General features: G+C 45.1%; 1 long non-coding RNA gene across 1 annotated transcript; it reads left to right on the plus strand.

Annotated features, from left to right (window-relative positions):
• The first annotated feature begins 287 nt into the window (after positions 1-287).
• Positions 288-26,604, plus strand: LOC121138755. Its single transcript, XR_005875613.1, has 3 exons — positions 288-1,037; positions 5,437-5,489; positions 25,952-26,604. It is a non-coding gene; the product is annotated as an uncharacterized LOC121138755 (long non-coding RNA).
• Positions 26,605-27,150: the final 546 nt, after the last annotated feature.

Here is a 27,150-nt window from a genome sequence, read left to right on the forward strand (position 1 = left end):
CTTTCTCCTCCACTTCCTCCTCCCACGCCTCCTCCCTCTCCTCTCTTGCGCTCTTCCCAGTCTGTGCTGCTCTTACTGCAAACCAATGGTGCTGCCCTCCTGCCCTCCCTCCGTCCCTCTTTTCTCTGTCCTCTCCCCTCCCCCATCCTTTCCCCCCTCTCTCCTCCTATTCCTCCTCTCTTCTCTCCACCCCTCTCCTTTCCTCCTTCTCCCTCCCCCTTTCCTCCAACATTTTGCATTTAATGGTATAAGGATAAGCTTGCTTTCCCCTGGCTGCATCCCCGCCCCCACCTCCCCCCGCCCCGCCCCCAGGCTTCTGGCCAGCAGCCTCTGCGGAGCACAGCGGGGGTCCAGCCGGAGTTTGGCCTCTTCTCAGCCGAGCCGGACCGCTCTCTGCTCTGTGCTTGAGTTTTTCCGGTGAGACAGTCGGCGTCACTGGTTTGCTGTCAATGCATGGCATGAACAAGGAAGGGCTGCCTCCTCCAGTCGCCGCACGTAGGCCGACATCTCCTAATCAACAGATCAGTTAACCTGCTTAGCAGACACCTGACAGGAAGGTGACTGGCGTGGTGGAGCTGAAGGGACAAAGGCTGTGCGTCAGGAGCCCGGGGTCATGTTTCCACCTCTGCCTGGGACTTAACCACCTCTACGGGCCCAGCCCCTCCTTCTGCATTGAGGGCCTGGATAAAGGGGCTTTGAGAACGCTCCACCGAGGATTAGAGAGATAGCATCAGCGCGCAGTTCTGCGGTCTGGAAAGAAAGCGCTGTGTCAATACCACTGGCTGAACTCAGCCCTCTCCAGGCTGTTCATCTGGCCTGGGCTTCCTTGTCTGTTTTGGCATCGTTATGTAACCCGACGTGTACACGGATGTGCCTTGTGGGGATGCCGGGAAGCGCGTGCGTTTGGGGAGGCACGATGGGATTTAATAGAAAAATACTAAAGCCTGGAAAATTCCAGACTCGAGACCCCCACGACTGGACAGGCTTTACATTGCCTTTGGCCTTCCAAAGTCATTGAATGAGCAAGGTAGTGAAATGTAAGTGAAGGTCATTCTTTTTATTTTTTCTTTCTTACTTGCCCATATCTAAGTGTTGACCTTTTAAAGACAGCAAGAGGCTTGAATAACAGATAGTGATAGCACAGAGGGAAGCTCAGGACCCTGCTGGAGGCCAGCAGGGAGCCGCCCAGTCCATGGTCTGCTCATTGCTGGGAGTACATGGAGTCAGAAAAAGGAGACTCATGTACTTACACTCAGTGCTGAGCTCAGCCTGCAGCCAGGGCAGGGCAAGCAGTAAGTCACGCCTTAGGTTCAGCCATCTTGTCCTATTGGGACCCGACTCTGCCCACCCTCAGTTTCAGGCTGGAATAGCACCTTGGCTCCACAACCCAAAACCTCCAAAAACCTCCGTGCTTCTCAGTGACCATATGCCTCTGCAGTGGCCTGTATGGCTCTCACTCAGTCTCTGTCTCCATCTGTCCGTCTGTCTGTCTGTCTGTCTGTCTTTATTAAGTCTGATAAGTCTGTCATCTATAGACACTGCTTTACTTCCAGTTATAAATAAATAAATAACAATTGTGTTCTGAAAGGACTCATGCATAGGCCAGGCTTCACATGCCCAAACAGATCAAACCGACCTTACGTCTTCTGATTCTGAGGGAATAGAAGCACTTGGCGACAGATACCTATTTCCTTCCTCTTTGGTACATGTCCTTAAGGAGTTATGTGATTGACAGCGATTTGCACTGAGAGTTTCAAGTGTAAGAGAAAGATGGATGACACATGCACTCCTACTATGTGATACTGTACCGCCAAGCTCAAAACAGCAGGACCAGTCCCATGGTGGTTTGACGTCACCCCAACCGGGAGCCAAAAGAAACCTCTCTTCTTATAAGTCACTTACCTCTGATGCTTTATCACAGCGATGGAGAGCTGGCGCACAAACCCAGAAGAGCCCAAAGATGACTAACTGTTCGTCACTAGGCTTAGCTAAGTCACCTCACTCTTCTGTTTCACTGATAAATGCAAAGGGAAACAGTAAATGTAGGGGAAAGCAAAAACAAAATACCGGATGTATCCAGGAAAGCAGAACTTGCCATTGAACTGCCTAGGTGATGGTAAGGAGTGACTAATTTATGTTTTTGTTTTCTCTTATAAGACAATGCTCTGGGGAAGCAACACTCCACTCATAGTCACTTCGTCCTTATCTCTGAGATGCACTGTCAAACTAGGAAGTATCGAAAATAACCAGAAGGGCTCGGGAGGCCTTTACTATTATTATTACTTATTATTATGTACTTATTATTATTATGTATTTATTATTAGGAGATGTGCATGGGCTTCCCCTCAGAGCCCACTGGCTTTTTCTTGAAGCACAATTCATACAGTATTTGTTACTTGACTATACCACTGTAAACAATCATAACTAGACAAAATTCTAAATGTAACTATTGAATGAGAGACTCCTTTTCCCCCCAAACAATTAACAGTTCTCAAAAGAGTCACAGGTGCTTTTGACTGAGCAAGCCTTCCTTTCTGCATAAAAATCTTTTCTTCTTTTGTTGAGACGGAGTTCTGGTGCACATCCCAGATTTCCCAACGCTCACTGTGTAGCCCAGGCTGGCCTTGAACTATCAGTGATTCTGCCTCAGCCTCCCAACTGCTGAAATTGCCACTATGTCCTGCTCATCCCAACATGACAGTAATTATAAACTTTCATTATTAGCACTGATTAGGAAAGCAGGAAATAGTAACTTTTATATAGATTTTCATGAACGTACAGGCTGTGAATAGGACTGAGTCAGACTGGACTGCGTTTGCTCAGACAATGAAATAAAGTTAAGAGACTAAGAAGTAGTTGTGAACTATGTGAGCAGAACCCCCATTCTTCTGGGGTGTTGGGGAAATGAAGCACTTTAATAAGAGACGCTCCCAGGACCCTCATTTACATGTCACTGCAACAGGAGACTTCAGTTCAACCTCAGTCCATTGCTGGTTCAGTGCTGACTTGGTGAAGATCATCCTCTGACAAGCCCTCACACCCTGTCGTCCTCTGATTTCAATCCCAGAAGGGGCTAATGGCCATAATTCCAGACATGCTGGGCCTGGGTAGCCATGCTGTCTGCATACACCATTAAAAACTGAGAGGCAGTTTGATAAACTCACAGAAAACACGTGCAAAGCCCAGGGTGCAAACTGACCACACGGATTCTTTGGGAAGTTACAGTCAAGGTGCCTGAAACATCAGGTCATTCTGAGACTGGCACAAGGAATATGAGGGAAGAGTGTGAGCTTTTCTAGAGACAAGGCAGTAAGACCAGGCAGTCATGGCCACTCTGAGCTGTCCAAAGAGGAAGACAGGTGTGGGTGGGAGGATGGACTCAACCATCAAATTCTGAGACCGAGACTTGGCTACCTCAAGCAAGCACGACTGATGGATGCTTCGAAAGCTGATTTTAAAAAGTAGGTGTGTTAAGAACAGGCTTGTCCCTGGGCAGTGGTGGCACACGCCTTTGATCCTAGCACTCAGGAGGTAGAGGTAGGTGGATCCCTCCGAGTTCGAGGCCAGCCTGGTCTATAGAGAGAGTTTAGGACTGCACAAAAAACCCTGTATGTGGAGGTGAGGGGGTGAGGAAACAGGCTTGAAATCTCAGCATTGACGATGTGGAACTGGGAAGAGCTGAAGTTACAGATTGAATCCAAGGCCAGTTGACTCAAATAAAAAGGTACGTGTTAAAACAGGCTTGTTCTATAAACATAACTGCGTAAAAACTGAAAACAAATTAATCTGAGATCTAGTTCCAGCACTTTGGAGACCGAGCATGAAGACGGCTGTGAATCTAAGGCTAGCTAGGACATATATAGTGAGTTCTAGGCTAGCCTGGGCTACTAAGTGACATCTTACCTCAACAATAGTAATAAGTATTAAAAATGAAAAGAAACAAGCAAAATCATTTATGCCTTGCCCTGATATAGTTACCAAATTACATTAAAAAAAAACTAGTGGTCCCAATATATTTCCTTGCTTTCAAAATGGATAATGCAAGTGACCACTTGGAAGAGAGTGCTGTGCCTCCTCTCTGTTAGCAGATGCTAGTTTCAAAACTCAATAGTTCTCCCCTTCCCGTAATGATAATCAAATCCATCTCTATGTTTTTTACATGGGGGAGGGCTGGCTATCCCATTTGCTGAACAGCAGCCCTGTTTAGAAGCTGAGTTATCTCTGTTATACTAATCCAGTTGGGAGACCCTTCATTATCCTCTCTAGATGAGGAAGCCAGCAGCTTAGTGAGATAAGTTCTAGGACATGTATTGGCCCAAGGAATAGAGTGAACCTTCCAAAGAGAGTACTCACCCTGCGTGTCTTCCTGGGGATTGTCTCGTGTTCCCGTGACCTGAATGTTCATCTGTGCATCTGTGGGATGTCTTTAGAATTATTGTTATTTATTTTATGTGTATGAGTGTTTTGCCTCATGTAAGTCTGTTCACTATGAGCATGGTCGGTATCTGAAGAGGCCAGAAGAAGGTCTTAGATTCCCTAGAACTGGAGTTATAGATGGTGTGGGCTGCTATGTGGGTGCTGGGAATCGAACCTAGGTCCTCTGGAAGAGCAGGCAATGAATGCTCTTACCCACAGAGCTTTCTCTCCAGACTCTGAAGAATGTACTTTGAGACTTTGAATAGTATTAAAGGGTTATGAATTTGGATTATTTTTCCTTTCTAAATAAAGATTCAAACATCCCAAAGTATCCATCTCTACCAGTCTAGAGGCTGAGACGTGTGTCCCAATCTCCTCCATATTGCCAAGCTGCTTCCAGGGCAGTCAGAGCTGCTGGGTAGATGTGGGCCCTAGCTGAGAGGTAGGCCTGTGTTCTCCCTGTGGCTCCAGGAGAGAAGGGAATGGGGTTCTGTAGTCTGACAAAGGGCCGGTGTTGTGTTCTGCTACAGAAAAAGGATTTGCAGTCTTTTGTACTTGTGTACTTTCTACCCTTTTGTTTGGAGGCTTGAGAAATTCTGAGAGGTACAATAAGGTAATAACACAAAGTTTAGCTTTGTGAAAATGAAAACTAGGAAGCATTTACCCCATGGCATCAAATTTCCCTTAAAAAAAACACAAATCTGCATTGCCCATAATTTCTTTCCAGATAATAGCACTTGTTCTTCCAATGAGCTAACATTTTAACTATTCATCCTATAAAAATAAAGAGGATTACCATTCATTACCCACTTCTTCCTCCTCCCAGAGTGTGGGAGGGCTGAACCTTGGAGCAGTCAGATAGCAGTGTAAACCTCTTCTTTCTTTTTTTTTTGATACAATATTCATTAAGTGATCATAATGTTAAACATCAAGAGAGAGTCAGAAAAAACTACATAAGAAATGTTAAATTTTCAAAGTCCTCATTTGAAATAAGGAATTTCTGGCTTGGTTTGCTTCTAGGTTCAAGGTTCAAGGTTTCCTGTCTTCTAGAAAGGATGCTGACAATGGCCAAGGTTGGTACATTTGCCTTGGTAGTTACTTTTTAACTAAAAGCCTTCTGTTTTAATTAGCAGGGTTACTCATACACCTTGCAGTTTAAATCCCTATCTTATAGCTGAGTGCTTTAGAACTGCTTTTCTCTAGGAGATCTACTGATGCCTCCTCCCCGTTATAGTCTCCACATCTTGTAAAACCTCTCCTCCTAAAAGCAAGAAACAGGAGGGGAGAAGCTATAAGGCCTTTAAGCCCAGTCAATGATTAGTAGCCATTTCTGCACTGAGATTCCAGACAAACAGTTCAGGGGCTGCCAACTATGGGGATTGCTGGCCTTGGTAAGGAGAGATCTTTCTTTAGGTTCTGAATGTTAAAAAGTCAAACAATGCAATTTAGCAATAGAGTCAAGCCAGGTATGGACCGGCACGTGTCTGCAATGCTGACATTTCGAGGTAGAAGCAGGGGGGTTCTGAATTTTAGGACAGCCAGGGTAGTACAGTGACACCTTGTTTCAAAAAAGATTTGAAAATCTGAGTGTAATGGCACACACTTGTAACCTGGGCACTCAGGTGAAGGCAGGAGGAGGAGGGCTTCAGGATATTCTCAGCTACACAGAGAGTTCAGGGCCAGCCTGTGATATATAAAACTCTGACTCAGACTCAAACAGGCATTCAAGACATGCAAGCCTGCTTTCATGGCTTGATTTCCCATTGTGTCAGTTGTTTTTCTTGATGTTGTGGTCAAATACGTCCCATGAAACACCTTGAGGAAGAGAAGCTCATTTTGTTTAGGGGACAGAGCTCATCACGGCAGGACCGTGGAGCTGGGACAGGAGCATCTCACAGCTGTCCATGGGCACATGTTTGTATCTGGGAGGATCAGGAAGACAGGGCGGTTGATGCCGCCTACTTTTTTCTTTTTTATTCAGTCTAGGACCCGAGCCCACTGCAAGGTAGCACCCACAGTCAGGGTGGATCTCCCCTCCTCAGTTAAACCTCTGCAAACACCCTCATCTGCTTGTTCACAGATGTCTCCTAAATTCACTCAAAATGGCATGAAGACTGACCAAGACCCCTTTCAGCCAGAGCCACCAGGACAGAGTCCTGGTTTCTGTCATCTCTATACACACAGAGCCCAAGCATTTTCAGAACTCAGGACATAATTGCAAATCTAGAATTTTTTGAGCACCAATATGAGACCACAAATGGATAGTTTTGTAACTAATCCCTATGATAGGAAAGAGTGAAAACACACACAGGTGTGGTCTGGCCGGGTGACTTGGTGATGGACGCTCTTCCTGCTCAAGGCTGAGAAGCTGGGTTGTATTCCCGCGTTCCACAGTGGAAGCAGAGAATAGATTCCCAAAGTTGTCCTCTGACCTCCACATGTGTACTGTGGCACACTAAAATTTTTATATCAAATTACCTTTGTCCATGTGTATAGAAAATGCAACTAAGTTTTGTGTTTTCACTCGGGTCTCGTCTCCAAGATATTTCATTACTTATAGAAAAAATACTCCAAAAATCAAAAGGAGTAAAAAAAATTGGAGACCCATTTCATGTAGGGGGCTGCTCAACTTATGTACAGACTTCTACTCCTCTACAAGGCTAAATCACCACCGAAACAAACTAGTGTGCCCTAGAATGAGTTTCAGAAGCCTTTCACCTCCAATCCCCAGCCTTCTGCCCCCACACCACTTAGCCAGTTGCTTGGACCAAAGGTCCCAACATCACTCCTAATGATATTTCCGTGTCACAGGGAGCACTTCATGTTTACACAGTCATTATTTTCCTTAGTCTGTTTTTAAATGAGACAGTGTACTCAAAAAAACTTACTCAAGCTTTGTTATGAAGTTAGACACGTGGTTTCCTTTACAAAACCGATTATGATACATTCTCCCCAGTGTCTGGCACCATTGTCATCAGCTATCTAACATGTTTGACAGACATTGACTGGGTGCTTTGGTGCACACAGTTGAAAAAATAGCTCTTGCCTTTAAGAGATGGTTTTCAGAGGGGTAATTATTATCGGCAATATTGCACAAGAGAGCTAAGTACCAGTAAAGTCATAGCATATAGTTCCTGGGAAGTGGATGGAGAAAGTACTTTCACTAGCAATGGCCAAGAAAAGCCTCAGTAAGAACAGACAGCTTTGAAGTATGTTAGGATTGCAAAGGCAGAGACAGATATTGGGGTACAGAGAAGCTACCAGCTAAATTCATGGGAAATATATCATCTTCAGAGTTTTTTTTTTGAGGGGAGAGAAAAGGGAATCATTTTGTCATGTTTCAACCATTTGTGGTTTTAACCCAAGTTCAAGGTAGCTGAAGGGTGTGACTTCTCCTAAAGAGAAAACTTTTCAGTAAATATAGTTGGTTTGCTTTACAGAAGCAGTAAGCACTTGTGTCTTAGGGTTGCAATTTCTGTGATGAAACACCGTGACCCAAAGTCAGTTGAGAAGGAAAGGGTTTGCTTGCCTTATACTTCTGCATCCCTGTTCATCATTGGAGGAGTCAGGACAGAAAGTCAAGCAGGGCAGAATCCTGGAGGCAGGAACAGATGCAGAGGCCATTTTGTGTGTGTGTGGGGGGGGTCAGTAGTTCTTATTGGTTTGCTCAGCCGGTGTAGGGGGCATCCAGTAAGCTGGGTCTTCCCCCATTATCACCAATTAAGAATTCCCTACAGGCTTTTCTGCTTGCAGTCCAATCTTCTGGTGGCGGTTTCTCAGTTGAGGTTCCATCCTCTCAGATGACCACAACTTGTGTGAAGTTCACATAAAGCTAGCCAACACAGCAATGAGAACACACATCATACCCAACTGGTGCATGGCCCTTGGAGAGGCTCGGGAGAGGAGGGATTAGAAGGGTACCGTCTCAGAGCTACAGGAATGGATGGCTTGGCTTCTTCAAAGAAGACTTTTCATAGCATGGTAAGAAACAGGACACGGAGGAAGCAAAGTGCGCGTGAGTGGCGTGGAAGGGGAGGCTAGGAAGGCAGATGGGCGTTCTAAGAGCCAGGCTGTGCTGGCCCGTGACGGGAGAAAGAGACTTTAGGTAGAGGGGTCAGCTGGGCTCACCGGCAGCACTTGCAAACATCATATGTCTTATATAATACACAGATACAATCTACATAATAAGTAATATTGTGTGTTGTAGTTAGTACAATCCGAGCTGCTTATGAAGGCCAGAGAGAAAATGTCTGAGGTGTTTGAAGCTACAGAGTGCATATCTGTACCACTCCTGGGGATCATCGCTTGAATACTGAAAGATGGGTAAAGTGACTTTTCCAAAGTCAGACTGTCGGCTCTCCAGGATGCATTCCTGGTCTCCGGCCCTGGTCCACTGCATTTTCAACTGTGCTATTTCCCAAAACCTAACCTCACTTCCAGCCCTGATAAGCCGACATCATGCTTTGTAACATGTACATATTGTAGGGATGTAAACATAATATTCTTACTACTTTATCTGAAAAACCAATATCCCTAAAGGTTTCACAGTCATCCTTACACATTTCTCCTTAAAGCCATGGCTGGAGTCCACAGCAGGACAGCAAGACACTTATTTGTCTTCTGAGAATAGAACTGTCATCCTGCGGCCCAGGAACTTGGCCTTTCTTAGGGAAAATAAGGAATTCCTGTGGCGTTTCAGCTTTCACCAAGGAAAGGGCAGTCTGCTCCTAAATATTCTCTCAGCCAATCAACAAGTTCTTGCTGATCCCCTCCTGTCACTACCTCGTGACAGCCACTGTGCACGGAAGCAGGACAGACGAGCACCTTGGTTTTGTCAAGAGAGAAACAATAACTTTGAGCAGACATTCCTGGCTTCTGTGTCCCTGTATGAACTTTCCATTGCACAAACAGCAGTGAAGTTTCCCCTAAGCATTCAGTTGGCACTATGGATTGAAGCCGGAACGTTCTCCACAGCATTGTGCCTGGTCCCCAGCTTGTGGCACTACTTTGAGTCTCTAGGCGGTGGAACCTCGTGAAGATAGCCACTGGAAATGGGGATTTGAAAGTTGTGTCCACCCTGGTTCTGGTTTAGTCTCTCTGCTTGTCATCTACTGCCATGTGAACCAGCCACTGCCAGCAGAGCTCATGCTGCCCTGCCTTCCCCTTTAAACCATGAACCCAAGCAAGCCCTTCTTTCATAAAGTTGGTTCTGCCAGATATTTTGTTACAGTGGTGCAAAAAGTTTAACTTTATAGTTAGAAAGCAGGCAGTATCTCCTAAAAGGAACCGCTTAATCTCTGTGTGATTTTTGACTTTGCTAAGACAATGAAGGCAGAGCTGAACTTTGAGATAAGATATTCTACTCTATTACATCCAATTTTTAGAAAGACAGTTATCACTAATGTCAGTAACTTGTTCAGTGTCACTTGGCTAATTAGTGCCAAGCCAGGGCTAAACTGCAGGTCTTCAGATACTTTTCACCACACCTGCCCTTGGGAGCCCACGGTCAAGTGTTGGTTAGGACAGCTCAAATGAGCTAGCTTTGCTTTTCAGGTGTCTTGGGTGTGGGGTAGGGATGTGCCTCTAGGTGAGGCTGGCGATGTGCCCGTCATCCCTCTGATGTCCCCATATGACAGGAGGATTTCATCCCAAGGGCTGGGATTGAGTACCTGACATCTCTGCTTATAGAGAGCAGAAGTCAGCTGGGTGCCTGGTCCATGATGTCAAGGATCAGACTCCACCTACTCCAGACTAGCAGCTGGAGTAGGTGGAGGAGGACTGAGACAGCCTGCTGGGCCCAGCACTTTCAGTAAGGAAGCAGAGGGAAGTCACTCTGCCTCTGCTGCCGCCGCTGCCCAGTGCCTTAGCCCTGGACAGAAAGAAAACTGATCTTTCCATCTGAGGGTGGAAGATAAACATCTTCTACGGAGCTTGGGCTGACTCTCAAAGGCTGGTAATTGTTGAGGATTATGCAAAAAGGCTTATTGGAAGCAAAAAATAAAATAAAATAAAAATCTAATCACAGAGTTCCATTTGTCCCGGTTGTCAGAATGAGGTAGAGACCCAGGAAGGAGGAAGGAAAGACTCAAGCCCTGGCAGGTGGGTCACAGGTGCCCATGTGTGCATGCTGCTGCTTGAGCTGGTTGGTAACTGTAGACCAGGCTTCTGAACACGAGTGTGCCTGAGGGAGCCAGTCCCCATTGTGCTATGCAAGGCTGGAGGGGTGCTGGTGAGGAGCCTCAGCCTCCTCGGCCTGGAGAACGGGGGGTCCTTCTTTTTCTTTGCCTCAGGCAGCGCATTTCCACTACTCATTTGCCAACTGCTGGCCCTGCCCCCCTCCCCCTCCTCCTGCACATGGTCCTAGCCTATCCGTTATCTTTCCAAACCCCTTCCATATACAGCTGTTTCTTTCCATCCCAGGGACCACACTTTGGTCCGAATCACATCCATCTCTCATCCTAACTAGTCTCCACCCAGCAAGCAGGAAGTCTTGAAGAGCGGTCTAACTCTGTGGAAAACCGTCTGTGGCTTTTTGTTGCTCTGAGGATAGAATACAGACTCTTCAGCACGACTGAGCACTTCCGGAGGTCCAGTTACTGTCGAGTCTCACCCTGTGGTAGGGAATCTATCTTTTCAATTTCTCACACACTGCGTTCTCCACCATTGTAGGACTTCAGCTCAGCTTCTCCAGCTGAAAGGGTCTGCCCATCACATGGTCTGCAAGATTCTGCAGTGTAGTTTTTCATTCTTCAGAAACAACTTCTCTAATTTCTGGCTTTTCCTGTTATGTGCTCGGTATTACGGTCTGAATGTGAAGTACACCCTATAGGCTTGCGTGTTTGAACACTCAGTCCCTAGCGGGTGGCACTGTCTTTGGTGTCCAATAAAATACCCAGGGCAGTGCCTGTTTAAGAGACCTTTAGCCTAGGCTTCTCCCATGGGAATGTGTAAAGCTGCATCTTTCCTGATCCCTGAGGGGTGGTCTTCTGTCTTTCCTGGTCATGCAATTCTTCATTCATGCCAAGGAACAAATTCCAAAATCCCCTAGACAACCATCATCACTGCCTCCTGTAATGATTCTTTCCTTCCACCACTGCGAATCAAATTCAAGACATCGGACTCAGTGGCAAATGCCTTAACCCACTAAGCCAACTCTCTAGTCCAGGGATGGTTCTTTATTTGCTTGTTTTGTTTTTGTAAGTTCTCTCTCTTCGACTCATTGCAGTATCACTGCTTTCTCCACTTTTGTCATGATACATAATAGAAGGTCCACGGTGTCCTCTAAACAGCTGAAGCCAACGAGCATGTGATGAGTGTGTGGGGGTGGGGTTGGGGGTGGGATCCCATGCTTGGGAGCTTGTTTGGAGGTTCTATCAGGGGAGAGCAGCTACTCCCGTACCCTTGACCGAAGACCACCGGCCCTCCTCTATTCAGGGAGCAGGGAGGGAGTGGGGGAGGTCGTCCTCTTTGACTGAGCTTCGGGAGGGACACACATGGAGTGGTAAGAGAGGAAGGGGTCACCCTCCTAGCTAGCCAGATCTGCCGAATCAACCCTGGCGATCAATGGGGTGCCAGGAGTCGAAGCCAGATCGCCCTCACATCCGGGGATATCATGCTTAAGAGCTTATCCTGGGTATATAATTAAGTAGAGGCATTACTCCCACCCCCCTGAAGCCGAGAGATGGGGATGCTAACACGGGAATACAGGACAAGAAATAACTGCTACGTGGAGACGCACAGAGTATGCCGAACTCAAGGGGAATATAGCAAGGGGCGATGGTACATACCTCTCTAGGAAGCCGGTCCTTCAGCTGAGGGTTGTAGGGACAAAAGGAGACTGACAATGTTAAAGCCATGAGTGCTGCAAAAGTGTGGAGTGCAGGCTGGAGAGCTGATGATGAGAGGAGCCCCAGGATGCTGGAATGTGGTGACACTTCATCTGTTCCGTGAATCACAGGCTCGGAGGTGGGTGTCTAGAAGTCAAATGGCTAAAAGTATTGAAGGACTCCATCCGCAAAGGATCACGGGAAGAAAGGGTTTCAGTTCCCCGTGGGAAGACCTCACTAGTTCAAACCATCCTGGTGGCATGGCATGGCTCCTGTGTCAACACTGAGTGATGCTGTCTGTTACATTGTTTTCTCCCTGTCACCACAAAAATGACATGCTTTCCCTGAGGGGGAGCCCATAGGAACCAGGTTGGGAGTGCTGTGAGAGTGGCCTGTTCCCTTGGCAACCATCTCTGTCTTCTCCAAGCACCTCAGCTCATCCCAAATGAGGGAGGTTAGGGGAACTATGTAGTTGGCTCCCTCTACTTTCTACGTGTGGAACTCACACATGGGACCCCCACACGTCCCTTTCCTGCTCCATTTGTTAAGCTCCTCCAGACTCCCCAGCTCCATTCTTCTGGAAGAAAGGAATGAACAATATTTCATCTGTGAGTGAAAAGCAGACACAGACAAACTGGTTTAGAAACAAAAACAATGTCCCAAAGAAAGGAGCTGTGCTAGGCTTCTCTGTCATTACACCCCACAGTGTTTCTGAACTGCCAGGGACACTTGCCTTCACCCATTGTCCTAAGCAGACAGGAATGGCTACTGCTGTTTTTAGTTTTTGTTTTTTAAGTTTCAGTCAATGTCACTATCAATTAGGACATCGCAAATTCAAAGGCATGATTGCCTTGGAATGTAAGTACAGAAAGCTAATGTCAGAGTATAACAGAGAGGGAAAAATAACATGGACTTTTACTTTCTGGTCCTGGAATTAACAGCATGAGTACTGGGAAGGGCTGCTGTTTTATTAGCCAAACGGTGACAGCTCTGGGATCAGTAATGAAAACATTACTGAGCGTTGAATGGGGAGGGCTGAGAGGACAAGGGCCTGCCTTGGGCTGGCAGCAGGAGATAAACGTGCCAAAACAGCAGAGAAGGTGAATGGAGGAGTTTAATAATCACCCTCCTTCCCACCCCACCCCGAGTCCCTGCTATCTTTCTAGATGAGATTGACCTGCTCACAGCCACCTGTGGGTTCATCCCTGACCCCTAAAACAGGAGTGAAGGAAGGCCAGCAAGGTTTTACCAAAGAGCCCAAGGTTCCTCCCTGGAACTTCCAGGGATGCCTGCTATGTGAATGAAATAGAGTTCATAAATACTTTAAAAAAAAGTGTCTTACTATGTAGCCTTGGCTGGCCTGGAGCGCACTATGTAAACCAGGTTGGCCTTGAATTCACAGAGATCCACTTACCTCTCCCCGCAGACTGTTGGGAATAAAGGCCTGTGCCACCACGCTCATTTGTACTTGTGAATTAATCGCTCTGATAATCTCAGTGGGATAATATCTTCTGTCCTTAACTCTCCTGCAAACTTTTTCTTTTCTTTCTTTTCTGGGAGGTGGGGTTTGGGGAGAGAGACAGTGTCTCGTGTATTCCAGACTGGTGTAAAACTGCTGTGAGTTTGAACTCTTGATGCTCCTTCCTCTATCTCCCCAGTGGTAGAAATACAGGCATGCACCACCTGGCCATTTTGTGGGATGCCTGGGACTGAGCCCAGTGCTTCTTGTATGATGGGCTGGCACTTTATCAACAAAACTATATCTCCAACCCTCTGGTACAAACTTCCATGAGGGTAGAGACTGAGTCATGGTGTGTGTGTGTGTGTGTCTGTGTGTGTGTGTGTGTGTGTGTGTGTAACTGATGTGTATTTGACATAAATGAATGCATGCACATTTTCACTGTTCAAACAGGTGTGTTTGAACAGTACATTGCTTGTGTGGGCATCACCTAAAATAAGATGCCAAACATTTTAGGACATTTTCATTTTTCCAGAAAGTTCTCTCATGCCCCTTGGTAGCTTTCCCCCATGACTTCATTACCAACAAAACAACCATTTTCTGAACTGATCACTGTAGGTAAGTTTGACTTCCTGGATTTCATCTAAATAGAACCACACAACTTGTAACCTTTCGTATGTTGCTTCTTTCCTTTATCAGAATTCTCTTTTGTGAAGAACACTCCATGCGTCACAGTCTATTCTGTTCATTCTCTGTTGGTCAGCCATAAGGCTCATCTAAGGTGAAATTCTTATTATAGAGTAGATATTTAATATTAAATAAATAAAAAAACCCTTCCAAACACTTCTCCAAGGTGTTCAGAACATTCTGCACAGCAATGTATGAGGGATTTTTTTCTTTTTGGCATTTTGAGACAGAGTTTCTCAATAGCATACAATGTCGACAGTATTTTGTTTGTTTGTTTTAATCGTTATCATTAATTTGGTTTGAGTTTGCATTTTCCCAATTACTATCATTGTCTTCCAGTTTTAATGTATTTGTTGCCCAATCACATACTTTATAAAGATTCCATTCAAATATCTGATCTTCTATCAAGTTATATTTCTTCTTTTAGTAAAAGTTCACTACTTGTTCTGATGGTAATTCTTTTATCAGCTGCCACATACTCAATTATTTCTCCCTTGGTAGGTTTCCTATGCTTCAGTGGATGGGACTACACCGATGCTCATATGGGCAGCACCAGTTGGACTCAGGGGGCTATATTTTAAAAGAAGTAATAGGAAGTTGGGAAAGAACGTGAGGAGGAGGGGTCCAGAAGGAGTAGAAAGGGTTGTATGATCAAAATACATTACATACCCAAAATTATCAGAGAATAAGTACATTTAAAAATTATATTTTGCACCTTATTTGGAAATCAGTTGTTTACATATGTAGGCATATTTCTGAACTATTCTGTTTTGTTGAAATATTTACCAACCCCTCTATCATTGTGTCTTTTAAAATGGTTTATTTTTAATTATATGTGTATAGAGGGAGTATGTGCACAAGCATGTGGGTACAATATACCTGCTTAACTGATCAGCCATCTCTCCAAGCCAATGTATTTGTTTTAAAGTTCAGAACTGCAGTCCCTTCACGCAGAGTTTTCTTTTCAGCTTGGCTGGTCTGAGAGTCCTTTGTGGTGGCTTTCTTTATCTGAGAGGGACTCTCAGCTTTTATTGCTTGCTCTGGCAGGGAGGTGGGGCCTAGTGAATCTGTTCAGTTTCAGGAACTTCCTGAAGCTATTTATAGTTGTTTATCTCCTCTTTAAGGAGCTTTCTAAAGCACAGAATGCTTCAATCTCGGGAAACTGTTGCATGACACCTAGGGTAGCCTTGAGTTACCTATGTAACCAAGTGTCCTAGTTAGTTTTAACCATCAACTTAATACAGCCTAGAGACACCTAAAAAAGGAGCCTCAACTGAGACCAAGATTTGCCTGCGGGGGATTTTCCTGATTATTGAGGTAGAAGGGTACACTCTGCTGTGGGAGACGTCACTCTCTGCATAAGTGATCCTGGAATGTGTAAGAGAGCTAGCTAAGCGTGAGACTTCAAAGAGCGAGCAAGCAGCATTCTTCTGGCTTCTGTTTCAGGTCCTGACTTCCCTCAGCGATGGATGTGACCTGTAAGCTGAAATAAACCTTTCTTTCCCAGGTTGCTTTTGGTCATGGTGTTGTTAGTCATTGCAACAAAATGTATCTAGAATCCAAAGGTAACTTTAAACTTCTGGTTCTCCTGCCTCCACCTCCCTAGTGCTGAGATTTCAGCAGGCCTAGTTTATGTAGAACTGGGGATCAAACCCATGGTGTATGCATTCTAAGCAAGCACTCTACCAACTGAGCTCTGTTCCCAGCCATAGAAAGTGTATTTTTTTTTTAGTGAAAAGAGATTTTTTTCCATAAAATATATCCTGATGGTGGCTAACCCTCCCCCAAGGTCTCCCAGATCTTCCCCTCTTCCACACCTACCTAAATCCACATAATTTCTCTCTCTCATTAGAATATAAACAGGCATCTGAAAATAACAAAGTAAATAGGGATAGAACAAAAACAAACAAACTAGAACAAGACATAACAAACAAACAGAAGAAATTGAGCTTTTCAGTGGTGCACACCTTTAATCCCAGCACTCAGGAGGCAGAGGGAGGTGGAACTGAGTTTGAAGTCAACTTGGTCCTACAGATGGAGTTCTAGGAGCACAAGGGCTACACAGAGAAGCCCTGTCTTGAAATACAAAAGAAAGAAAAAAAGCTCAAGAAACGCATGTGGACACAGCGACACACAGAGCAGACACACACAGAAATACAGAAATCCCCTAAGTGTGTTAGTTTTTGGTTTTTAGACACAGGGTTTCTCTGTGTAACAGCCCTAGCTGTCCTGGCACTCTCTTTGTAGATCAGGCTGGTCTCAAACTCACAGAGAGGCACCTGCCTTTGCCTCCCAAGTTCTGTCACTGGCTAGTAAACACGTTGTTTATCTATCTATCTATCTATCTATCTATCTATCTATCTATCTATCATCTATCCATCTATCTATCTATCCATCCATTCATTTATTTATTTTTAGTTTTTCAGGACAAGGTTTCTCTGTGGCTTTGGAGGCTGTCCTGGAACTAGCTCTTGTAGACCAGGCTGGTCTCAAACTCACAGAGATCCGCTTGCCTCTGCCTCCCGTGTGCTGGGATTAAAGGCCTGTGCCACCACTGTCCCCGGTTAGTGAGTTATTTTAAGAGAAACACCATGCATGTGTTTACTAAGACATCAATTGTGCTGTTGTTTATACTGGTAGAAATCTTTGAGTTTGTGAGCAATAGGTATTAGAATGAAAAGGGAACTGTTTATTATATATATGGAATAGAACACAGAATTCAAGTTATGGAGCGGCAACTGCTCTCCTTAGAGCATGACCTGTTTATTTGGTTTACAGGTCACAGTTCACCATCAGGGAGTCAGGCTAGGAACTCAGCAGGAACCTGGAGGCAGGAACTGAAGCAGAGGCCACGAGGAGCTCTGCTTCCTGGATGATTCGTGTGGCTTGGCCTCGCTCCTCCTGCTTTCTTACACTGGCCAGCACCACCTGCGTGGCACTGTGGCTGCTGAATTGAGCTCTCCCACATCAACTATTACTCAAGGAATGGCTTTGCTTTTCCGATGGAGGCTTTTTTTAAATAGATTTATTTATTTACTTCATGTATTTGAGTACTCTATCTGCATATACAACTTTATGTGATAAAGGGGCACCAGATCTCATTATAGATGGTTGTGAGCCACCATGTGGTTGCTGGGAATTGAACTCAGAACCTCTGGAGAAGAGCAACCAGTGCTCTTAACTTCTGAGCCATCTCTCCAGCCCGGCTTTTTTTTTTAAGCTGAGGTTCCTCTTAGATAACTAATTTGTGTCAAGACGGCCAAAAGGAATGAATGAATGAATAAATAAATAAATAACCATGACAGGGGTCTTCTGTGTTTCTCACCGGTCTGGCTAATGATTAGCTGGGATGGTCACCATCCAGACTGGTGTGAGGTCCTTGCTGTTGTCACTACAGATGCCCCACTCCATTGAGGTTAATGCTCCAAGCTCCCACCTGCTTCCTTGAGTTCACAAACGAGTCTAGCGAAGTGCGTTGGGGAGTCTCAGGGTCCCTACTTGAAGGCACTAACTTTCAAGGCTTGTTTTGGATTTGTGTTACAGGTCTGTGGTCACTCAGAGATTCACAGTGACCAAAAATAAAATTTAGTGACATGAGGATTTGTGAAATACTGGTGCAGGATACCTATGATACCAGGACTTCAACTGAGAGTGTTCTCAAGAATAGTCTTTAACATCTGAAAGAAAGGAAAGTAGGCTGCTAGGGTAAGGCTTGGACAAGGTTGGGTACAGCCTTGACAAGCTAGGGTATGGCCTGGACAAACTGGGGTATGGCCTAGACAAGCTAGGCTAGGCTAGGGGCTTCCACATTAGAACAATAGTTCTTGTTGATGTAATTTTGCTACTGTTATGAATTGTAACTGTGTTTTCTGATAATCTTAGGCAACACTTGTGAAATGGTAGTGACACCCACAGGTTGAGAACCACCATGTTAGAGACTTTTTTTTTTTGCTTTTTGGTCTCTCAAGTATAATAAGTCTAAATGTAATATTAGCCGTTTGTTTGAGTTCTGGGATCAAGCTTGAACATAGTAGATAGATGTTCTATCACTAAGCTACATCCTCAGCCCAAGTTTTAATTAAAGACAAATAAACAAAATGCAGAGTTGCATGGTGGACATGTGCCAGGCCCTCCCCAGTACCCCTCATACACATAGTGGGTGTGTGTGTCTGTGCATGGATAGTGTATATGTGTACATGTGTGTGCACATGCATGTGGAGGCTGGAGGTTGACATTAGGACTCCTGCATTATTCTCTCCACTTCATTTTTATGTCCAAATTCAGGCCCTCCTACTTGTACAGCAGGCACTGTGCCAACAAAGCAGTATCTTCAGACACTGTATTTTCAAGAGAAGCCTTCAGGCGTTTCTGTTTAGAACCAGCAGGTTTGGGGGTTCAGCTTGGGGGATGTTTGTACACGAATTAGTAAGCTATGTGTTGGGGATGGATGGGGGTCCAAATACAAACAGAAGATTGGCTGTGTCTCATGTGTACCTTGTAGACACTGGCTGGAGGTAACCTTAGGGACCATTGTTTGTATGCCTGAGCTTTGTGACCTGTCACGTGAGGTCTGGTGCAGAGTTTTCTGCTTGTGCCATCTTATCAGGGCTCAAAGGGTTGTGGATTTTGGAGAATTTCTGATTTTCCAATCAGGGATGCTCAGCCTGTGCAATAGAATTTGCCTCCCTGAGTTCTTTGTTGAGTTTGGTTGCCTAGAGAACCCCCATGCCTGCAGTGGCTTGGTATCTGTGGCCCCCCAGGATGCCTCACACCTTTTAATCAGAGCCAGCCTCAAGAGTCAAGTGCATAGGGCGAGAACATGCAGCCTGGTCAAACTAGTTCACCTTTTAGAAAGAGCTGGAATCAGGTGTTTCTTTTCACTTTGACAATAGCTCTGACTGTCATTTAATGACACCTTAGACTGTGGAAAGTTATCTGAGTCGACACATTAGGGACAAAAAAAAAATGGACCAAGTTCTGCTTTAGAATTTCTTTTAGCATCAATCATAAAAGTTAAGTTTTATTCTTTCATCTGTCCATCATTTATTTATTCATCCATTCATTATCCAACAAACATGGGGTGAACAGACTTGTGCCAAGTGCTGTTTGGAAGGTATCTGTACTCTCCATGTTATTGTCCTGTTCACAGCCACACAAGCCTGAATGTGCTCAGCCTCACCTATATTATTGACCAAATTATTTATTTACTATTTTAAGAACCAGACAGAAACATGGTTAAGGCCTTGAATAGAATTCAAATAGAGGATGAAGAATAGATGAATATTAAATATCTATGTATCCGAATATAACTTTTTATCACAGTTTAGCTTCAACATTGTTCCTATAGAATAATACCCCTTAGATTTTGATGATTTGATGATGTATTTGCTTTTATAACTCATCAACACACTTTTATTACATTGATCAATACGGAACCTCTTAGACAGATTGAGTACAGTGATTTGACTTGGTAACAGAGTGAGTGCTTAGAGGAAACAGAAGTCAGAGAGTGTTCACATGTTAGGTGCATTTGGCATTCACTGCAGATCCAGAGATTCCTCAGGAGGTGGCCTGGAAATGAGAGCTGGCCTCCTTCTCTACCATACTCCGTCGTCCGTGGGCTGCTCCTGTGTCCCCAGTTTTCTGAGCAGTGGAGCCCTGTGAGTAGAAGGAGGGAAATGTGTGGGTCTGTGGGCCAGAGCGGGCAGATCCGGGAGAGGTGGTGGCCCTGGTCTTCTCACTCTGGTCTCTGCGCTCCACTATGGCGGCTGCTGCTTCTGGTCTGGCCAGCTTTCTTGGTTCAACAGTGGCCCCCTCGTCTCCTTTAATCTCCTGGTTATTCTGAGCTGTTTGATCTTAACTCTTCCTTCAGACCGGGCTTTGGAAGAGCATAGTCTTCTGTGAAGATAACTGGCCAGGACCCTGTCTTGTTTTAAGTGTACAAGCATCCATGAGGATGTGTAGAAAACATATCTTTCATTCTCTCCCTCCTCAGTGGATTCTGTTTCTTGCTCATGCTCCCTTTCTGCTCATCTTTCTGTCACTGGGTTACAGCAGGGTTGATCTTTCCACGGCTCTTTCTCTGCTGAGCTGGATGGCCCTGTTAATTGCTGGCTACTTCATACCAGCCTTAGGCTTGTTACTGAGCTTCCCAGAGACCAGAAACCTGAAAACCGCTGCCTGATCTGAGCAAATTCAGTTTGAATTGTAGAATCTTAAAAAGAAGTACAAATAGAATGCTTTGTAGAGCCTCCAGTAATGGCATATCAATTTTTGCAGGAGCCGGTGTATTAAAAAGTAAAAAAAAAAGCCTTCATTATGACCTCATCAGCTGCATTTGACATCACGGAGTGGTCTAACAGCTACTCGGTTCCAGATCCTTCACTTGCCTAGCAAATGCTTCTTGTTCACCCATAATACATAAGCAAAAGTCATTTTGATGTGTTGCTTTTGTTGTCGTTTTGTCTTGCTTTTTGAGACAGGGTCTCTCTGTGTAGTCCTGTCTATCCTCGAACTAGCTATGTAAACCAGGTTGTCTCCTAAGTGCTGGGATTAAAAGGCATGCACCACCATGCCTGGCTCATTTTTGTTAATATCAACAGTATATAAAATTTCACTCTAAATGTAACAGAGGTCAGATTTGGTGTGTACACATACTCCCAGGACCTGGATGTCAGGGGCAGGAAGATTCAGATATCAAGGCAATCCTCTGGTACATAATAAATTTGAGGCCAAACTGGGCTACATGGGACTCTTATTTTTATAATAATAAACAAAAACAAAAAAAGAAAAAATGTAACTTGGGGGCTGGAGACATGGCTCAGTGATTAAAAGAACATGGTGTTCATGCCCAGGACCTGGGTTGGGTTTCCAGTACCGGTATAGTGACTTACAACCATCGGTAACCCAGTTCCACAGGATGTAAGAGGCCCACCACACATTGTGCATATATTTGCATGCAGGCAAAATATTCATACACACAAAATAAAATAAATAAATTAAAAATAACCATTTCTAAAAATAAATGTCTCTGGGTGGTGGTGGCAGTGGCGCAGGCCTTTAATCCCAGCATTTGGGAGGCAGAGGCATTCCAGGCCAACCCGGTCTACAGAGCCAGTTCTAGGACAGCCAGACTGTCACACAGAGAAACTGTGTCTCAAAAAGCAAAACAGACAAACAAACAAATAAATAAATGTAATTAGATCATTAGCTCCTGTGTGGAGTAAGGGTTACAATAATGTGGGTAGTGACCATCAATCAAGATGTCATTTACTAATTGGAATAACAATCTTTGTGGACAGTCATCAGCTGAATCAGGGACTCATCAGCATGGCTGAGTAGAAATAGCTGACTGTTGTCCATGAGCTTCCAAGTTTGAAGATGGCATCATTCTTTTCAAGAGATGGCTAGCTAATAGTTCCAGATGCAGTTATATTTCCCTTGAGTTTTAGGAGTTCCCCAGCTGTTCACTAGGCGTCCTCTGTCTCTGGGACCTGGAACCTATGGGTATGATGTTGAAAGAAATGGCAGCTAGGATGAGGTTTCACAAAAGAGAAAGCAAGACTTGGGTTTGGGCAACATCCTTGCAGTGAGTTTCAGAGAACTCTGTAAGACAATCACAAAAGGACCACAACTTTCCCTCTTATCCAGAGAAAATCTCCCACCTTCCCATGTAGAGCACATAGGAGCTGCCGGGAAGGCCTTTAGCCCAATTGAAAGACAGATAACCTCAAGGGATGACTGTTCTTTCGCCTATGGTTTGTCTCCAGTGCAATTGAAAATCCCAAGTAGCAATTACAGTGCAGAGACTGGCGTTGCCGGAGACTGGTCCAACAGGGAGGAAAGATTTGACCATCTACATGAAGTTAATTATTAAAGGCTGTCAGATGTCAGAATGGGAATTGGTAATATTGTGGTTAAACGCCCACCACATGTCTAATTTGAGTTGTACCCACTACCTCCAGCGCCAGTTCAAATTAAGACTCCATTCATGTCTGATGACTCACAGCTGTTCAGCCTACAACTCTGGGTGGGAGGGTGAATTTTCATAGCAGCCAATGCCAGGTAATGATTAGGAAAGATTTGTATCTCTCTTCGTTGGAATATACGCCCTCGAAACCTAAGCTGTAGTTATTATCCTTATCTGACAACCATCTTCATGCTTAAGAAAACCTGTAAATTGGCTTCTTGGTGCCTTGTACCCAGCTTGTGAAAAGCAATCCCAGGTGAAATGTTACGAAGATCCCAAAGAAGTCAGAAAATGGCTGAATAAGGGTTGTAATTGGTCTGTCTCTACAATAATTCTCTATTAAATTTGATGAGATGTTATGGTTAGGGCTGCCAAAATACTCTTGCCACACACACACCCTGGGTGACAGTGGTTTTGAATCTAGTGCTCTAAGCAGCCCCCTGGAGCCATGGCCATGGTACCCACCTGCTTAGCATTTGGTTGAGGGAGTTCTCCAGGGGGCTTGCACCATGCCAATGATGTCACAGCAGGGTGGCAGCCGTCTAGAGAGGCAGAGAGCAGGTGTCACTCGGCTCAGAGGTACCCTCTGATGGTGTCGAGGGACTGTGGAAGCTTTGAGGATGATGGCCCATTTCCAGCAATCCTGAGGGCTGTGTGAGGAAGCCTTCATGCAGAAATATTTGGGGTCCTGGGCATACATATGGTTTTGCGCTATGTGGTAAGTGGAGGGGAGAGGATGGTGGTGGTGGGAGCCAGCTTGGCACAGGGGATTCCATGTCTTTGGCCCTTGCATGTGCTGTTGTACATGAAGCACTGTAGACAGCAGGAAGTTCATGAGGGGTGTTGCAACTCAAGGAACAGAATCACTGGCCAAAGACCAAGGCTGGAGTCCTTCATGTATTATTTATGAGTGTATGTACTTATTTATATATTAGGTTTGTGAGACAGGGTATCCTACTGTGAAGCCCAAGCTGGCCTGGAACCTGTGACCACCCACCTTTGTCTCCCAAGTGCTGAGGTTACAGGCATGACACCATGCCCAGCTTGAACAGAACCTTTAAATATGGAGCACGTTGTATAGACCATGCATAAATCAGAAGTCATATCACTGCACCATTTATAAGGGAGTTGGCACAAACTCATGTCACAAAAGCCAAGCAAAACTAAAGCTGCCTTCTTCACTTTTGATGATGGAGGAACTGTTTGTTAAAGAGCAAATGATAGGCAAATGACGTGAAAGGGGGGCTTTGTTAATAGTTAAGAGTCTTCAGTCATGGGCAAAGGAGCTTTTGGAAGACAAATACACTGGCTCACTGCCGCAACCACAGCACTCGGGCGACTGAGATACTCCGAGCGCTATGAGTTTGAGGTCAATCTGGGCTATATTGTGAGTTCTAGGCTACCCTGTGTTGTATAGTGAGTCCCTGTTCTTCAACAAGGTAAAATAAAACTGGAGTGAATTGAATGTGTCACAGGCTTGGCTTCATGTTAAACAGACCCCCCCAGAGTTGTGGGATAGAGACCTCACTCAGGGCCAAGAGACTATCTAATTGTTTCCATTGGAGTGCCTAAAAAAAGCCTGCACCCGGAGGCAGCCTCCAGGCCAGAGCAGGAGGCCAAGTGCAGGCCCCTCATGGTCACTCTGGTTAGTGTTCTCTTTCTGTCCTTCAAGTGGGCGATTAGAAAGCCAAACTTAATGACCTGTTGGAGATGGAGATCATAGCCCCAGCTGTTCCCAGAAGCTGCTGCTGACATCACCTTGACAAGAGCCCCCAACTCAGGGGTCATTTGAGTGGAGCTGTGGGTTCTGGGAAACTTTCAGAACGGGACTTCTGGCCATGACGGAGGTGTAAACTTGTTTTCTTTCCTCTTGGTTCTCCATCTGAGCTACACTCCCGACTCTTTGCTTATCACCAGTTTGAAATTGTTACTTTGTTCGGGTGCCTGGAGACTTGGACAGGGCTACTGAAAACAGTAGCACTCCCAAGCACTAACCAGGCTTTGGTGACAATGACAATTCAGCCACTGGGGCCCATTTGCAATCAGCAGCACATGGTGGATCTGAGGATGATGCGTCTGCTCCCAAGGTTGATTTCTTTTTGGTTCCTCCTTCTCTCACCTATGTTCACAGTGACCTGCCCCACTGTCTGCTTTGTAAGCAGGGGCTCAACCCTTGAAAGCTGAATCCGAGAAGGCTTTCAAGGTTTCATTTCAAGCCCTGGAAGGATTTGGCTCCCTTGGGGCCAGGTGCAGTAGAAGGATCCCAGTAGACAGTATATTTGTGTTGTAATGTCTGTCAAGACTCAGGATACCAGCTAACCACATTTTTACCTACAAATGTGGCCTGCGGGAGCTGCAGAACATTCTAGCCAGATTTGCCCTGGCCACCTGATGTGGTCCTTTTCCTGTGTGTGAGGTAGCCTTGCTCTCCTGAGGTGTTGATGGGGTCATCTTCTTGCCTGGGAGGGGTGAAAGAAACCTGCCAAGCTGACTCTAACCCACCCTTCTTTGCTACATGGGTAGCCTTAAGCAAATCACTTAGCTGTTTAATTTTTATGTGATTTATCATGCAATCTATTATATGTCTGTTTGTGACGTGTGTGTGTGTGTGTGTGTGTGTGTGTGTGTGTGTGTGCATCCATGTATGGAGTTCAGAGGACGACTTTCAGGAGTTGGTTCTCTCCAACTGTGTGGGTTCTGGGGATTGAACGTAGGTTCTCCAACTGGCTGAGTAAGTGACTTTATTGACTGGGCCATTTCCCCAGCCCTTACTTAGCTTCTTAGTATTTCAGTAACTTGGTTTGCAAAGAGGCAAAATAATATTCACCCTCCACAGCTTGTTAAAAGAAACTGATGGCCTTGTCCACGTGGTCCAGCTTTTATGTGGGACATCCCTCACAGGATCATGTATTTGATGGTGATGCTGTTCTGAGGGGCTGTGGAAGCTTTTTGTAGCGGGGCCTGTCTGGAGGAGATGAGTCACCTCACTCCTTCTTCTATCCTGCTTCCTGTCCACTTTTTGATTTCCAGTCCAGAGAAGCATGAGGGAGTGAGCCCCTCTCACCTGTTTGCAGGCACCCATGGAGGCCCTGGAACTGGAGTGACAGGTGACTGTGGATGCTGGGAACTGAACTCAGCTCCTCTGAAAGATCAGCATTGCTGAGCTGCCTTTGCAGCCCCATACTCCTTGTGTGTTTAGCTACAGCAGTGAGAAGAGAGTGATTCGCCACACAAAGCATGAGCTCAGCCCCAAACACACGCTAAGGACTCAACTCACAAGCCTTGCTTTCCATCTTACCGCCAGGTGCTATATCGTAAATGCCTCGAAGGCAACGTATTTCCTTTGATTATTAAATACATCATTCAGCAGGAAGTGGGAGGGGGAGGGAGGTTGGGGTGGAAATTATCAAGATACATTATATATGCGCTTGAAATTGTTAAAGAATAAATAAGAGATATTAAAAGTGAATGCATCCTTAGAAACAATGCATATAGATGATGACTTTTGAAAAACTTATTTTTGCAACACTTGTCATAAGTTCTATCTATTTATTTTTGGTAGAATGATCTGTTTCTTGTCTTTTTTCTCTTCAGACAGCCAATCTTATGGAGAGGAGAGCAGGTGCCTGCCTTTCTCACAGATTTCCTGGCCCTTCTTACCCCTGGCACAGAGGTCGGATAAATAAATCACTTGAAAACCCAGATTTCCTTAGTATGGGGGAAATGGAGAATCATAGGGAGGATGATGCCTGGCAAACAAAAACTTGATGTTGGAGGACTCAGCCTCTCCACCCTGCTATTTCTCAGCATTTTCTTTGGTGCAGTCTTCACCAGAATATTGATACCAGAAGTGAGATCCAGGCCAAGTTAAAGTAAATAAATAAATAAATGTGAAAAAGCAAAATCATGAAATGGAAAACATCTTATAAAATCTTTGGACAAATTAATTGCATGCCTTGCTTGTCACCCCCATGTTGTCATGTTTCTGCTGGGCGTATGGCTCAGTTGAATTCCCTCTCATGGCAGGCATTGGGTGCACGCTGTTCCTTTTACCTCGCCTGCCTTCCTCACAGGCTCTCCGTTGCCTGCCTGCCTCCTGTTTCCTCTCTGGCTCTCAGTCTGGCAGTCACTCTCTGTACCACACAAACTTGTGTGCTTCTGAGTGGCAGGTTTCACCATCTCTAATAAAAAGTTGCAGCCAGGTGGTGGTGGCGCACACCTTTGATCCCAGCACTGGAGAGGCAGAGGCAGGCAGACCTCAGTGAGTTCAAAGCCAGTTTGGTCTACAAAGTGAGTTCCAGGATAGCCAGGACTGTTATACAGAGAAAAATCCCTGTCTAAAAAAATGAATTGCACTCTAGGGGAATGGAGAGATGGCTCAGCAGTTAAGAGCACTGGCTGTTCTTCCAGAGGTCCTGAGTTCAATTCCCAGCATCCACATGGCAGCTCACAACTGTCTATAGTGGAATCTGATACCATCTTCTGGTGTGCACATGTAGACAAAAACTCTCATATATAGTAAATAAATAAATAAATTTAAAAAGGAAAGATATTTAAAACAGATTAGCATATTACACATCTTCCTTATGTATTGAGTTCTTTCTCCAAAATGTGAGTTCCTAAGACCAATAAATTTGTCATAGCTGATATGGCCCAGAGCCTGCTTGAAACACGTCCTGAGAGAGTGTTTGGGGGCCAGGGAAATGGATCAGCAAGTAAAGGTGCTTGTCACCAAGCCTAATGACCTGAGTTTGACCCCTGGGCTCCACAATGTAGGAGAGAACTAGCCCCAG

Source organism: Mesocricetus auratus, unplaced genomic scaffold, assembly GCF_017639785.1.
Source record: "Mesocricetus auratus isolate SY011 unplaced genomic scaffold, BCM_Maur_2.0 Super-Scaffold_6730, whole genome shotgun sequence".
NCBI lineage: Eukaryota > Metazoa > Chordata > Mammalia > Rodentia > Cricetidae > Mesocricetus > Mesocricetus auratus.